Below are 13,720 nucleotides of genomic sequence, written 5' to 3' on the forward strand. Positions count from 1 at the left end.
CTCCTAGGCTCCTACTGTCTGCAACTCTGCATCCTGAACCACCGAAAGCCAGTGCTGTATCAGGGGAATGGAATAGGATCAGGCAGCTGATTCGAGCTTCGATTCTACGTACGTGCTTTGATTCCTTCTGCCAATATATCTTCGTACTGTCTTCCTTGATTAAATTTCTAGCTAACGATGTTGAATTGTTTTTCAGGTTTCTTAGTGAGTGCCACAAATTAGAGTACCTGGTCAAGCACTAGTGTCATATGTGATACATCATAACAAGCACTAGTGTCAGTATCACATATGTGATACATCTGTTGCTCTTGCTCTGCTCTGACCATCGGCTAGAGGTATTTGTACACAACTTATTTCTCTGTCGCTGCATCAATGTGTATCCTCTCATATGTGGCTCATAACCATGTGGCATGGAATTGCTTAATCTAGAGCATTCTGTACAGAGAGCAAGGATCAACATCCATTCCAAACTTTTTTTTTGTTTTCCCTATGTAAGATAAAATGCCATAGGACCATTTTTCCCAGTGAGTTCCTATATACTATCCAGATAGCTAACCTTAGTTCCTAATTTCAGACCTTTTACATCTGTTTTGTCATTCAAGAGCTGAAATAATATTGCTTGTATTAGCACATCAACCATATTAGTTTGAGGTGGCAAAACTCGTATAACCATTCATTTTGCAACTTCATCCACAGGGGTTTGGCGTGGGAGCCTTCCAAATATGGCTGGAATTGAGGGTGCTTTAGCATCTGGACTGTTGACGGTTGCAGGAAACAAGCTAGGTTCACTGATATCCAGTGAGTTTGCTTCCATAACTGGTTTAAAAAAGGATCTCTCCGAGCTCCAGGATATACATACAAAGATTATGAGCTGGCTGTCTGTGGTTCGTGGCAGAACTATAGACCATGAAGCATCTGGTCGAGGGGTGATGAAATTGAGGAAGTCTTGCTAATGAGATTTATGATTTACTTGATGATGTCTACATCGAAGATGAGAAACACATGGTAAATAGCGACCATGATAAGCCTGCTATAACTGACAACTTTTCTGCAAAACCGGAGTTGCTTCTGTTCCGACACAAGGTGGCCCATAAGATCGATGAAATCAAGGTGACATTTGATACAATTGTGATGGAAAATACACTACATAATTTACAAGTGGATCAACCAGTTCAAAGCAGAAACAAGGAAACATCAGATCAGTCTTTGTTGAGTTATGTTGAAGATTTAAAAATACCATCAAGGGATCATGTGAAGGCCAATATCATATCTAAGCTTGTACAACCTAACAAAGGAGAATGTAATCATATAGTTTCTATTGTTGGGCTTGGTGGTTCTGGCAAGACCACTTTAGCCCAACATATCTGCCATGATGACAAGATAAAGGAGCACTTCACAAATACAATATTCTGGATCCATGTATCGCAAGAATTTTGCGAGGATAAACTCATTGTGAAGCTATTTGAAGCTGTCGTTGAGCAAAACTCTGGTGTCCATGCACAAGATCAAATGCTCCATGCAATTTCAAACAAATTGAGCGGAAAGAAGTTTCTTCTTGTCTTGGATGATGCTTGGCACGAGGATAGGCAAGAATGGGAAAATTTCATGGTTCTCCTAAATAATGGTGCCTATGGAAGCAAGATTCTTCTAACTACTCGCAACCAATGTGTTGCGGAAGCTGTGGAATCAGAGGATGTATTCAAATTGCCATTCTTCTTAGAGGATGAGAGCTGGAGCTTCTTTCTAAACAGTTGTGGTTGGGTGGAACAAGATTTGGATTCTTCTTATATTCAAGTTGGAAAAAATATCGTGAAGAAATGTGGTGGGGTGCCACTAGCAATAAAAACTCTTGGATCTGTTCTCTATGAAAACAGAACAATAAATACTTGGAGAGCCATAAGAGAGAATAATCTATGGGAAGAAGAGAATATAGAAGGCAGAGTGTTTGCATCCTTGACACTGAGCTATATTTACTTGAAAGATCATCTAAAGGAGTGCTTCACATTTTGCTCCATATTCCCCAAAGGCTACAAAATCAATAAAGGACTACTTGATTCAACAATGGATTGCCCATGGATTCATCAAGCTGAAGAATGAAGAGCTGGCACATGATATTGGAAATGAATACTTTGATGCTCTTATGAAAGCTGGATTTCTTCAAAGTCCAGTTGAAACTTGGCCTGAAAAAAGTGTAGAATGCGAGATGCATGACCTGATTCATGATCTTACTCGTTATATTTTACAGTATGAAGTGATGGCATCTCTACCAAAGAACATGACTACACATAACTGGTCACAAAAATGCAGATATTTGTCGTTGATGTCTTGCAGTGAGAAGGTTGAGGGGGGCCTATTTGACAAAGTCCGTGCTGTATATGTCTCTGGAGGTAACCCGTCATTTGATAACCATGAGATTTGCTATATCCGCAGTGTTGTTCTAGACTATGCAGTCGATACTCTATTTCCACAATTCATACTGAAGTTAGAACATCTTGGATATCTTGAAATCCATCAAGCTTACATGCACAGAACTTCCAGAGGCTATATCAGGCTGTTGGAACTTGCAGTCACTCCATTTTATTAGTTGCAAAGGTTTTGTGGTGTTACCTAAATCTATTGGCAAGCTTAAGAAGTTAAGAACTCTAGAGCTGAATGATATTACAGATCTTGAGAGTTTACCTGAGTCCATTGGTGATTGTCAAGATCTTCAGTTCTTACAACTAAATTACTGTGGAAAGCTTAGAGACATACCGAGCTCCATGGGTAGACTGGGGAACCTAAGGGTGCTTCATATACTCAGATGTTCATCTTTGCAACTTCCTTCAGAATTCAATGGTGAGTTAAGCAACTTACAGACAGTCAACTTACATGGTTGTTGGGGTCTCCAAGACCTACCAAGCACATTTGCCTGCCCGATGCTTCGTACTCTCCACCTTTCTGAAACCAAAGTTACTGTGCTTCCCCAATGGGTTACATCGATTGGTACTCTAGAGCATATAGACCTTCATAATTGCAAGGAGTTGGTGGAGTTGCCTAAAGGTATAGCTAACTTGAAAAATCTTGAGGTTTTGAATCTAGTGGGTTGCAGCAAACTACAATGCATGCCATCGGGATTTGGCCAGCTGACTCTCTTAAGACATCTGGCCCTGTTTGCTGTTGGGTGTGGTAGAGATGATGCAAGAATCTCAGAGCTTGAAAATCTTGATATGATAAGTGGACGTATGGAAATCACCAACCTTAAATACCTGAAGGGTCCAAGTGAGGCAGAAAAGGCCATGTTGAAGCGGAAGAATATATGGAGTTTGGAGTTGACCTGGTCTTCAAGTCAAACCGAAGAAGAGATAGTATCAGATGTGGAACAAGATCAGGGTGTGCTTAATGCTCTTGAACCACCATCACCAATTGAGAACTTGAAAATCTGTAGGTCTTCAAGTCAAACCGAAGAAGAGATAGTATCAGATGTGGAACAAGATCAGGGTGTGCTTAATGCTCTCGAACCACCATCACAAATTGAGAACTTGAAAATCTGTGGTTACAGAGGCTCCATTTTGCCATGTTGGATGACAAAGCTAAATGATTCTTCTTTCTGTGCTGGTATAGTGTTCAAGCAGGCCAGTTTATGTCAGTTCCTTTCTCTAACAAAAATGACACTAGAAGAATTTCCTAACTTGAAGTATATACGAGGACTTCAGGAGTTTCGTTCGCTAAAGTCCCTCTCTCTGGTCAAAATGGCTAACTTAGAGGAGCTGTGGACTACGACAAGCAGTTCTAGAATTCAGGGGGAAGAATCAGAAGCACAATACTGTTTTCCTGTCCTGTCTGAAGTTCGCATTACAGGCATGCCCAAAATTGAATGTGAAGCCCTACTTCCCACCATCGTTAGGTGTCATTGTCTTTTGAAGAAAGCAACGAGCAGCTTCTATCCCTAGGTAGCTTCTCCCTTCCACTTCCTCCACCTGCTGATGAGTCTTCGTCATCCTGCAATCTGCAGTCTGCAGCGCGTTGTCTCAGGGAACTACGACTAAGAAAAATGATGGGATCATCATCTAACTGGGAATTCCTGCAGAGCCAAACTGAACTGGAAACCTTGCATATTGACTGCTGCGATGATCTGAAAGAATTACCTGATAACATTCGAAACCTCACCTCCCTGAGGGCGTTGCGCCTAACAGGGTGCCAGAACCTTACAATGCTTCCCGAGTGGCTAGGCGAACTGCGTTCTTTGCAATTCCTGTTTGTCTTCATGACACCGATGATTGACAGCCTCCCACAATCAACAAAGCACCTTACGTCCCTTACCTCATTGCAAATTTGTCGTTGGGACGAGATGAAGGAGCTGCCTGACGTGATTCAGCATCTCACGTCCCTTGAATTGCTCAACTTGGTACTATGTGATGCTCTGACTGAGCTGCCGGAGTGGATTGGACAGCTCTCGGCACTTCGTACTCTGAAGATCCAGTATTGCCCTGGCCTTGAATGCCTGCCCCAGTCCTTACAACGGCTTACTGCTCTCCGCGAATTGCACATCGGTGGCTGCCCTGGTTTGGTTAGTCGTTACAAGCAAGGAGTAGGGCCCGGACTGGCAACTGATCTCTCACATTCCTAATATTCGCATATATTAGGAGGCTGAAAGTCAGACACGCGAACGTTGCAGCATCCATTCCAACCATTGGTACGTTCTACCCCCTGCTGATTCCGATTTGCAGCTTTGTTGTTTTTGAGTTGTTTTTGTGTTTTGCTGCTGATTGATTTTGTGTCACTCTTTGTTTCTTGTGCTATTTCCAGAGCGTGTTACTTCTCGGTCCTCCCTGATGGCAGGCAGTAGAGCAAAGTCGCACATGTCCTCTGCAATTACGCATCTGTGTTATTTATATAACTGTGATCTTCAGCCTGATGGAATCGAATTCGGTGCCTGCTGCAACCTGACTCAATACGTGTGCTCGTACAGGCTTCAGTTTCGAGGACTAAGAAGGATGCAGTGTCCAGTCAGCTGGACTGTTCAGAAACTTATTGGTTTTTTGTTTTGCAAGGATTGCTACATGTATGGATGGATCTTATTAAAACTCATGATAGGCTTACACTGGTAACTAGACCTATGGTTAGAAAAGGACATGTTTTAAGTAATTGTTCAGCCTTTACACTTGTGTGTTTTTTTGTGTATATATGCACAAATGATGAGCATACTCTTGCGCTTTATGTAAGTGGTGATGAAATTACCATGGTTCTACAAAGTACTTTTGTTCAGCCTTGAGGTCAGGGGTGGAAATTGGATGTCTGAAAATCTGAATTATCTGAATCTGTATAGAACTATACAATAAAACTTATAATATGGATTGAAGGACCGGAAACGGTGACCAGAGGGGAGAATGGGAGCCTCAAATTTCTTTCAAAATATTTGGCCACTGTCTGGACCTCGGCGGCAGACTGTCTGCGAGACGAACACTGAACAGCAGCAAACGAACAGAATCAGAGCAAAGGAGGGAGAGATCGCGACGGCGGGGCTGCTCACCGACGGCACAGCGGAGAGAGCGAGCGAGCGACGGGCACCAGAGCAGCAGCGAGCGCTTGCGCTCGGCTCAGGCCGCGCTGGAGCAGGACAAGTAGGCGACCTGCAGGAGATCGACGTGGGTCTGCACGCGTACACGAGAACTGACGAACAAGAGAGAAGAGCGACGGCCTGATCCCGACTCCAGAAGCCCGGCGCCCTGACCTGCTGGTGGTGACCGATGACAGAACCGGTAGTCTCGATTGAGACCTGGTGCACCACGATCTGCAGCACGCTGAGCAAAACAAGAACACAGAAAAACGGAGGGAGAGGGAGAGACCGACGAACACAGAACCGGCAAGGGACGAGCAGCGAACTGGTGGGTGCTACTTGCCCGCTGCTCAGGAGTGGTCGGGGCACCAGGGCCCAAGGACTAGCGCCTCACAGCGCTGGACCTGCTGTCGACCCTATGCACGAGAACCCTGTCCTGCAGGAAGAACAGCATACGCTGCAAGCAAGAACAGAAGAGAAACGCCCAAAAAATTCGATGAAAACTGTTCCAAATCTCCATGAATAGACCCCAAAATTTACACACTTGAAATTCACCTAGGAACGAACCTTGCTCGGAAACAACCCAAACTCCGGGAAATCGAGATCGAACCTGAGAACAAAAAAGGAAAAACTGAAGAAAACAGTGACGAAAATCACAGCCAAAGTAAATGAACCCCCAAGGACAACCGGAGGATTCCGGCCTTCATTCCCACCCCAAAATCACAGGTTTGTTACACAAATTTGGACATGGACCTCCCTCGAGAATACCTAAGAGCCTTTTATCTGTGCCATTAAAAAAATTTGTAATTACACACAAGCTGTTAAAAAATTGATTGCACATGGGTGCCACTACTCTAAACTTTTTGTCTTACAAAGTCATTTCGTCCTTGTTCTGTTTGTTTTTCGCCATTTGGTCTGCCAGTGAAATTGTCCATGTTACCCTTGGGCGGTGGAAACCGACTACGATTCGCCACCTCAGTTTTCTTTCTCTATGTGTTCCTCCTTATCTTCTTCCCCCTCCCATGACGACCCCGACGCTCCTATGCACCGCAACGCAGCTTGCGCATCGTCAGCACCGCTCCCGGTGGCCCAGCCCTGCGCCCCTGGCACCTCTAGGCCTTGGCCCCGCCCTTCGCCCCCGGCGCCTCCCGGCACCAGCCCCGCCCTGCGACCCCGACGGCCTAGCCCCGGCACCGCCCGGCACCCCTCGGCGGCGGCGGCCCGGCCCTGCACCCCCGGCGATCGCGCCCGCGCCGGCACCCACGCCCGGCCGTGCGCCCGCGCCTGCTCCCTGGTGACCTGACCCGCGACTCGGCCCGACGACCTCCCAGGCAGTCATGCAGCGAACCCCAGCGGCCCTGCGGTCTCGCCCCGAGCCCCAGCGCCCCCCGCGCGGGCGCGACCTATGCTCCAACGGCCACGCGCTGTTGCAACGGCCCTTGTGGAACTCGCCCTCGTAGCAGTCCCCCATTGTTGTAGAACTCGACGCCCTCCCGCACGATGCGTCCATGCGACGCGGTGGCCTTGTCCGCCCGCTTCTGCGGCTTTGTCGTCGTTGTCCCCGATGAACCATTGGACGGAGCCGGAGCCCGGCGAGCGGCGCAGGCGTCCCCGGAGCAGGCGCACGGCCCCCGCGGCGGCGGCGAGCGCGGTGGCCGCGGACGCCGCGAGGAGGGCGAGGTGGTGGACGTCGCCGCCGCCGTGGAGGAGGAGGAGCGGGAGCAGGAAGGCGAGCGGGAGCGCGAGGACGAGCAGCGGGTGGTCCGTATCGGCGCTACGCAAGCGCGCTGCCTGGGTACGTATCTCTTTTCGCCTCTCTCGAGCTCTGCTTGGTCGGTCGGATGGAGGTTTTGTGAGCACAAGTTCTTCGCTCGTCTCTCGGTCTCTGTACTAGTATCGATGCTTCTTTTGAACTTTCTTGCATGTGATTAAGATGGGGACTGCGGAGGGCCGCCTCTCACGGTGAATTTAGTGGGAATTTGTGGTGGTTTTTTAGCATGAACATGAGGAGATTTCGTCAAGCTGCTGAGAAACACGGAATCGTTCTGCTTTTTTCTGTGTGAAATTCGAGTCCCCAAAAGATGATGGGTACACAAAGACGATCATGTAGTCCCAGACTCTAATAAGCGGGGCAGGCAGAAAGAGGATGGATGGCCACCGCCCAAGGGCAATGGATAATTTCACTAGCCGGTCCCACACCAAACGGCGAAAAACAAACAGAACAAGGACAGAATGGCTTGTTAGGGAAAAAAGTTTAGAGTAGTGGCACCTGTGTGCGGTCAACTTTTTTAATGGCTTGTGTGTAATTACAAACTTTTTTAATGGCACACATGTAAAAGGCTTAAAACCTAAAGCAAGGAGAAAAATGAAAGAGGTGAGAAAGATGGGAGCTCCCTCATCCTATTTGATAGGGATATTACACAATTTCAGTTTTGTCCCTAAATATTTTGAGTCGAACCACTTAACCCAAGGACGTTATGGTCCAACCCGAGGTAATCTTCATCCGACGGCCACCGCGCCCTTCATGAGATAGCTTCGCCTCGACGTGAACTCCTCGATGCCGCCACGTGCCGTCCGTTCCTCCTCGGAACCTCCGCCCGAGTTTTGAGGCCCAAACCCGTGAAACCGGCCACCGATGGTTTTGAGGCCCAAACCACCAAACCGTCCGCGAGTAGCGTACTCCATATGCATCCCCCGCAACTCGACACGTGTCACCGTCGTCCTTGACCAGCCATCCGCCAAGTCATCCGCTCGACTTGCACATCCGCTGTTTTGACTCGATCAACACGGTCACTCCCATGTATACTTGCGCTTGTTGATGTCCTAGATGTCAGCCACCAAGGCTGGTCATCCGGCCTCCTGGTCCCTCAGTCCAAGCCTCACGTCCATCCTTCACCACACCCGGTCCATCGGCATGGCACGTCCCTACTTGGCCTTCACCTCTCCGTCGACCACTGCCTCCGAGCTCCACACCTACACACCACAAGCCAAAAGACATGTCGCACAACCAAACTCACGCCATGGTTAGCTCACAAACTCAACATAGGTCGTGGATCACGTTGGCAATCACTCATCACAAAACGAACTATAAGGGCACATATCAACCTTGTGTTCGCAATCTCCCCCTTGATGAGTGCATTGTCAACACCAACACAAGAACAACTTGAGCAAAAGAAAAAGAAGAAAAGAAAACAAAGAGCTCACCCAAATGACCAAAAGCCAAAGAAAAGCAAAAGCCGGGTCATTTGAAATGAGGAAAACTTGGTCCTCAAAGACATGGGCAACGGCTCGACGCAACCAAGTAAAATACAGCTAGCCCTCAAGAAGAGGCAAACAGGCTCAACACCAATTCCCCATCATATTCTGAAAAATGGTTGGATATCCATATTCTTGAAGATTGCAGTATTAGGTGAAATTATCTAAAAGTTAATCTTGCGGCCATTGACTAATTGAATTTATTTTACAATAATACTAATATGCATCAATTGAAAATATTTTAAAGTAATGACTAATAATATTAATTTTAATATTACTAATGATGTATAAAGAAAATTTTAATTATTTTTTATATATTAATAGCATTAATTTAATAGGGTTGATTATTTTAATTTCAATTAATATGACCAATGATATGTAATATAGTTTTGTCATAGTTGATATTCAACTTTTAAAAGTTGTGTGTAATTGTGTATGAGTAATAATTAAGCCCATGTTGATCTTATATACCATTGTTATACAATAATTGATGTGATTATTGATTTATAATTATGTAGTAATATGAGTATATGACTAACAATGTACTATCATTATTGTTGAAATGAAGAGAATCTGTGAACAATTTCAATAGTTGGGAGGTATAACATTCCTAACTAGTCTTGGAGTTTTATAGCTGAAAGGGATCGTTTTGTTTGGTTGGATGTTTCTCTTATGATGTCATTCATATCTAGTCCCTGTATGAGTGAGGATCCTGTTGGGGACTCCCCTATTTTTTCATCTCTATAATACAATGAAACGTAGCTCTCCTGCATTTCAAAAAAAAAACTTTATTGAGTAAACAGTAATTTCGGTGCTATTTATGAGTGTTTAGAGTTCAGTTACATGGACTTGTTCAGTTGAAGCTTCGCCCACCAGAGGCCATGCTCTAGCAGGTTTTTGTAATAATAATCCGATCTGGGCTAACAACAGGTGATTGTAAGAAGCTCCAACTGTGCAGAATGCCTAATTTGGAGGAGGTGCAGATTATGGCATGTGGTTCTGAAGACTGAAGTTATTACAGAGGAACGAGTGCGTATCCAATATTATTGTTTCCCTGTCCTGTCTATGCTGGCTGCCCTCATTTGGCAGGTTACAAGAAAGAAGTTGGGGACGGATGGCATCTTCTCTCCCATATTTCTCATGTGGAAGAACTCCCTCCGTCCCAAAATAGAGGTAGTTATGGGATACGTGCAGATCAAACTTTCTCATCTTTAACTAACTTTGTAGAAAATACGTGTTACATTTATATCTCCAAATAAGTTTATTATGAAAGTATATTCAACGATCTATCTAATGATATTAATTATGTATTATAAATATTAATATTCTTTTACATATAAGTGGTCAAAATTGAAAAATGCTGACTTCTCGGGAAGCGAGAACAACTTCTATTTTGGGACGGAGGGATTACAAGCTTATAACTTTATAAGAGTTCGAGTGCAGACCACATGTGGCAGCATGCCAGCATCCGGCGGTTCAATCCCGGTTAAGGGCCTGTTTGGATTGGAGGATTTTCACAGGAATTTCAAAGGAATTGTTTTGCTAACATCATACATCGTTTGGAACGGAGGAAAGCAGCCAGCCGTTCTAGAGGAAAGGAATCGCGTGCTTCACAAAACACGGGGAAAAAAGCATCCACTCCGAGCCGTGGTTTTGCGGAAGTCCGAGGCCTGTGGAGAAAAGCATTCTACTTGCCATCAATTCCTGTTATAAATTCTTGTGTCCCAAATAGCCTAAAATTTCTGTTCCTGTGTTTTGAAATCCCATAGTTTTTCATTTTTCATCATACTTTATTCTTGTGTTTTTTTCTATTCCTGCGTTTCGGATTCCTTCATTCCAAACAGGCCCTAACTTGTTTTATCATAAAATCCATGTGGAAAGACAGCAGCTTTGACAGTTTGTCTGTCGATACAGGTCTTGTTTTGATCAATGGTGTCATAAGACATGCACAAGCAGATTATAGGAGTCCTAACAAATTGTTGAAGAATAAGGCATTTTCATATTTATTTTAATCCATAAAAATAACGCAATAAAAATGAGAGTGAAGTCATGAATAAAAAGACAGAAACAATTCATGACAAATGTTAACATGATGATAAGACAAATTATGGAGCCGAAACATATGTGAAACATTGTTTTACATAGCTGAAGCATCACAGACATGATCATAAATATAAAAGATGTGTTCTCAAATATCAAGATCATGATGATCACAAAATTAAAAGGAATCAGAAAACCAGTACTAGCATAATCATCCAAATCAACCAAATAGAGCATGCTGAATATGAAAGCAGTATTGCCTAGGAACATCATGATATTGATGATGAAACTCAGAAGAGGGTGAAGGAGATTATACCCTGCGGCGGAGCCGCTCGCACCAGGAAAAGCCATGATGGTGCTTTGTTGTTGTAGTCGTCCCGCTCGATGCAGTGCAGAGAAGGACGCCGTGAAGAGGCACCGCTACAGGTTCACCAGCGAGTAGTCGTGCCACCACCGACACTCCCAAAAAACGTAATCGCCCGTCTTCACCTGAGCAGGTGAAGCCCACGACGGAGACGCGTTCCGGAGGCCTACTCTTCCATCTCTGGTGCTCGCCGGAGGTGGAACGGGAAGAACTTGCGCTGCTGGAAAGTGGTGTACTTCGCCAAGAGAGCTTAACCGAGAGGGGATGATTTGTTTTATAGGCAGAGGCCAGAAGACGAGAAGCCGACGGCACCGAGGGGTCACACCTCCCTTCTGCGGTGGGAGAGATGGAGACGGAGAGCCAGAAGTCACGGGAGTTAACAGAAACTCCTCCAATCAATTCGTCATAGGAAACGGAGTTTCAAAAATAAAGGCCTCGCCCGTCCGCCCGCCTGCCTGCCTGCCTGCCTGCCTGCCTGCCTGCCTCGCCTCGCCACGCCATGCCACGCCCACGCGCACGGGCACGGGCTCGGGCCGGGCCGGGCCGGGCGGCGGCGGCGGCGGCGCGCGCGCGCGCGTGTGGCATCCATGTGATTCGCTTTTACTTCTCAAATAGATCGATCAATGATCAGGTATTTAAGTAGAGTCGCCTCTCGATTAAATTCCCATATGGTATAAAAACCATTAATGTACATGTACGGACCATAGAGTTTAATAGAGATATTAAATAAATGGGCCAAGCCCATAATATCTAACAATCCCCACCAAACTCTAGGGTACGCAGTTTGAAGTTCTCAGAACCACATTCCTTTTATATACCGGTGTTTCGATGGAGACTGTTAAGTTGAACATCCATCTAGAAAGCTAGCTACACTCATCCACAACTGAACAATGGACATAACCTTGAATTGACAGTTTTGTGCGAGATGAGTTTCACATAGCCTCTTAACTGATACTAGGCTGCCAAGTGCCTTCCCTCTGTTTTGAAGCATATAAGTCACACTTCGAGGCCTTTTCATGAGCATCTAGAGATTACCCACATCTCATAGATTGTGACTAGCAATCGAGCTCATATAGGTGTGTTCCTTATAGGATGTTCTGTAGGACAACATCCCCGCTATACCAAGCCGCTCGGATCACATTAAGAACTTAATCATCCTGCCTAACAGTATTGGAGAGACGGTGCATCTCCAACGAACTGAGCTATAATCTAAGGGGTCTCTCCCTCAGTCAATCAACAGCTTGTTTCGCCATCCTAATTCACGGGATCTCCGATCACATAGGATAGGTTACCACTGTTGATGGCTCTATGTGGGTCTCAAACCCAGTTCCCTCGACGCACCTTCTATCACATTGCGTGACAGACCCTTAGTGAATTGATCTGCCAGATTATTTGATGTATGGACATAGTCCAATGCAATTACTCCGGAGTTTCTCAGTTTTCTGACAGTCTTCAAACGTCTCTTCACATGCTTTGTGGACTTCATGTTATCCTTAGAACTGTTTACCTTAGTGATCACAGTTTGATTATCACAGTTCATGGAAATTGCCGGGATTGGTTTCTCAACAATCGGCAAATCCATCAGGAGATCACGGAGCCACTCTGCCTCAGCACTAGCGGTATCCAATGCGGTCAGTTCTGCTTCCATTGTAGACTTCGTTAAGATAGTATGCTTGCAAGACTTCCAAGAAACAGCACCACCTCCAAGTAGAAACACGTATCCACTCGTGGCATACAGCTGATCCGCATCAGAAATCCAATTAGCATCACAATAACCCTCTAGTACCCTCGGATACCCAGAAAAGTGAATGTTGTAACTCATTGTCCCTTTCAAATAGCGCAGCACTCTCTCAAGAGCATTCCAGTGAGTATCTCCCGGATTTGACACAAACCGGCTCAGTTTGCTTACAGCGAATGAGATATCAGGCCTGGTTGCGCTAGCTAGGTACATAAGAGAACCAATTATCTGTGAATATCTCAATTGGTCTCTTGCAATTCTGTGATTCTTCCTCAAATGAACACTTGGATCGTACGGAGTAGGAGCAGGCATACACTCACTGTACCCAAATCGGTTCAAGATCTTTTCCACATAGTGAGACTGCATAAGAGTTACCCCACCATTTCCTTCCTCCCTTGAAAGCTTAATGTTGAGAATAACATCAGCCTCTCCCAAGTCTTTCATCTCAAAGTTACTCGACAAAAAATCCTTAACTTCTTTAATCACATTTAGATTGTTGCCAAATATTAATATATCATCCACATATAGGCATAGTATCACACCATCACCACCACCAAACCGATAATATACACATTTGTCAGCTTCATTCACAACAAAGCCGGCTGATGTTAAAGTTTTATCAAACTTCTCATGCCACTGCTTGGGGGCTTGCTTTAGGCCGTACAGGGACTTCAATAACTTACAAACTTTACCCTCTTGACCATTTGCAATAAACCCATCAGGCTGATCCATGTAGATCTCTTCCTCAAGCTCTCCATTTAGGAAGGCTGTCTTAACATCCATCTGA

The 13,720-nt window shown here is 45.3% G+C and overlaps 1 pseudogene; it reads left to right on the forward strand.

Annotated features, from left to right (window-relative positions):
* Positions 1 to 722: 722 nt before the first annotated feature.
* LOC136490225 (disease resistance protein RGA2-like) lies at positions 723 to 4,622 on the forward strand (annotated as a pseudogene).
* The last annotated feature ends 9,098 nt before the right edge of the window (positions 4,623 to 13,720 follow it).

The sequence above is a fragment of the Miscanthus floridulus genome, chromosome 10 (assembly GCF_019320115.1).
Source record: "Miscanthus floridulus cultivar M001 chromosome 10, ASM1932011v1, whole genome shotgun sequence".
NCBI lineage: Eukaryota > Viridiplantae > Streptophyta > Magnoliopsida > Poales > Poaceae > Miscanthus > Miscanthus floridulus.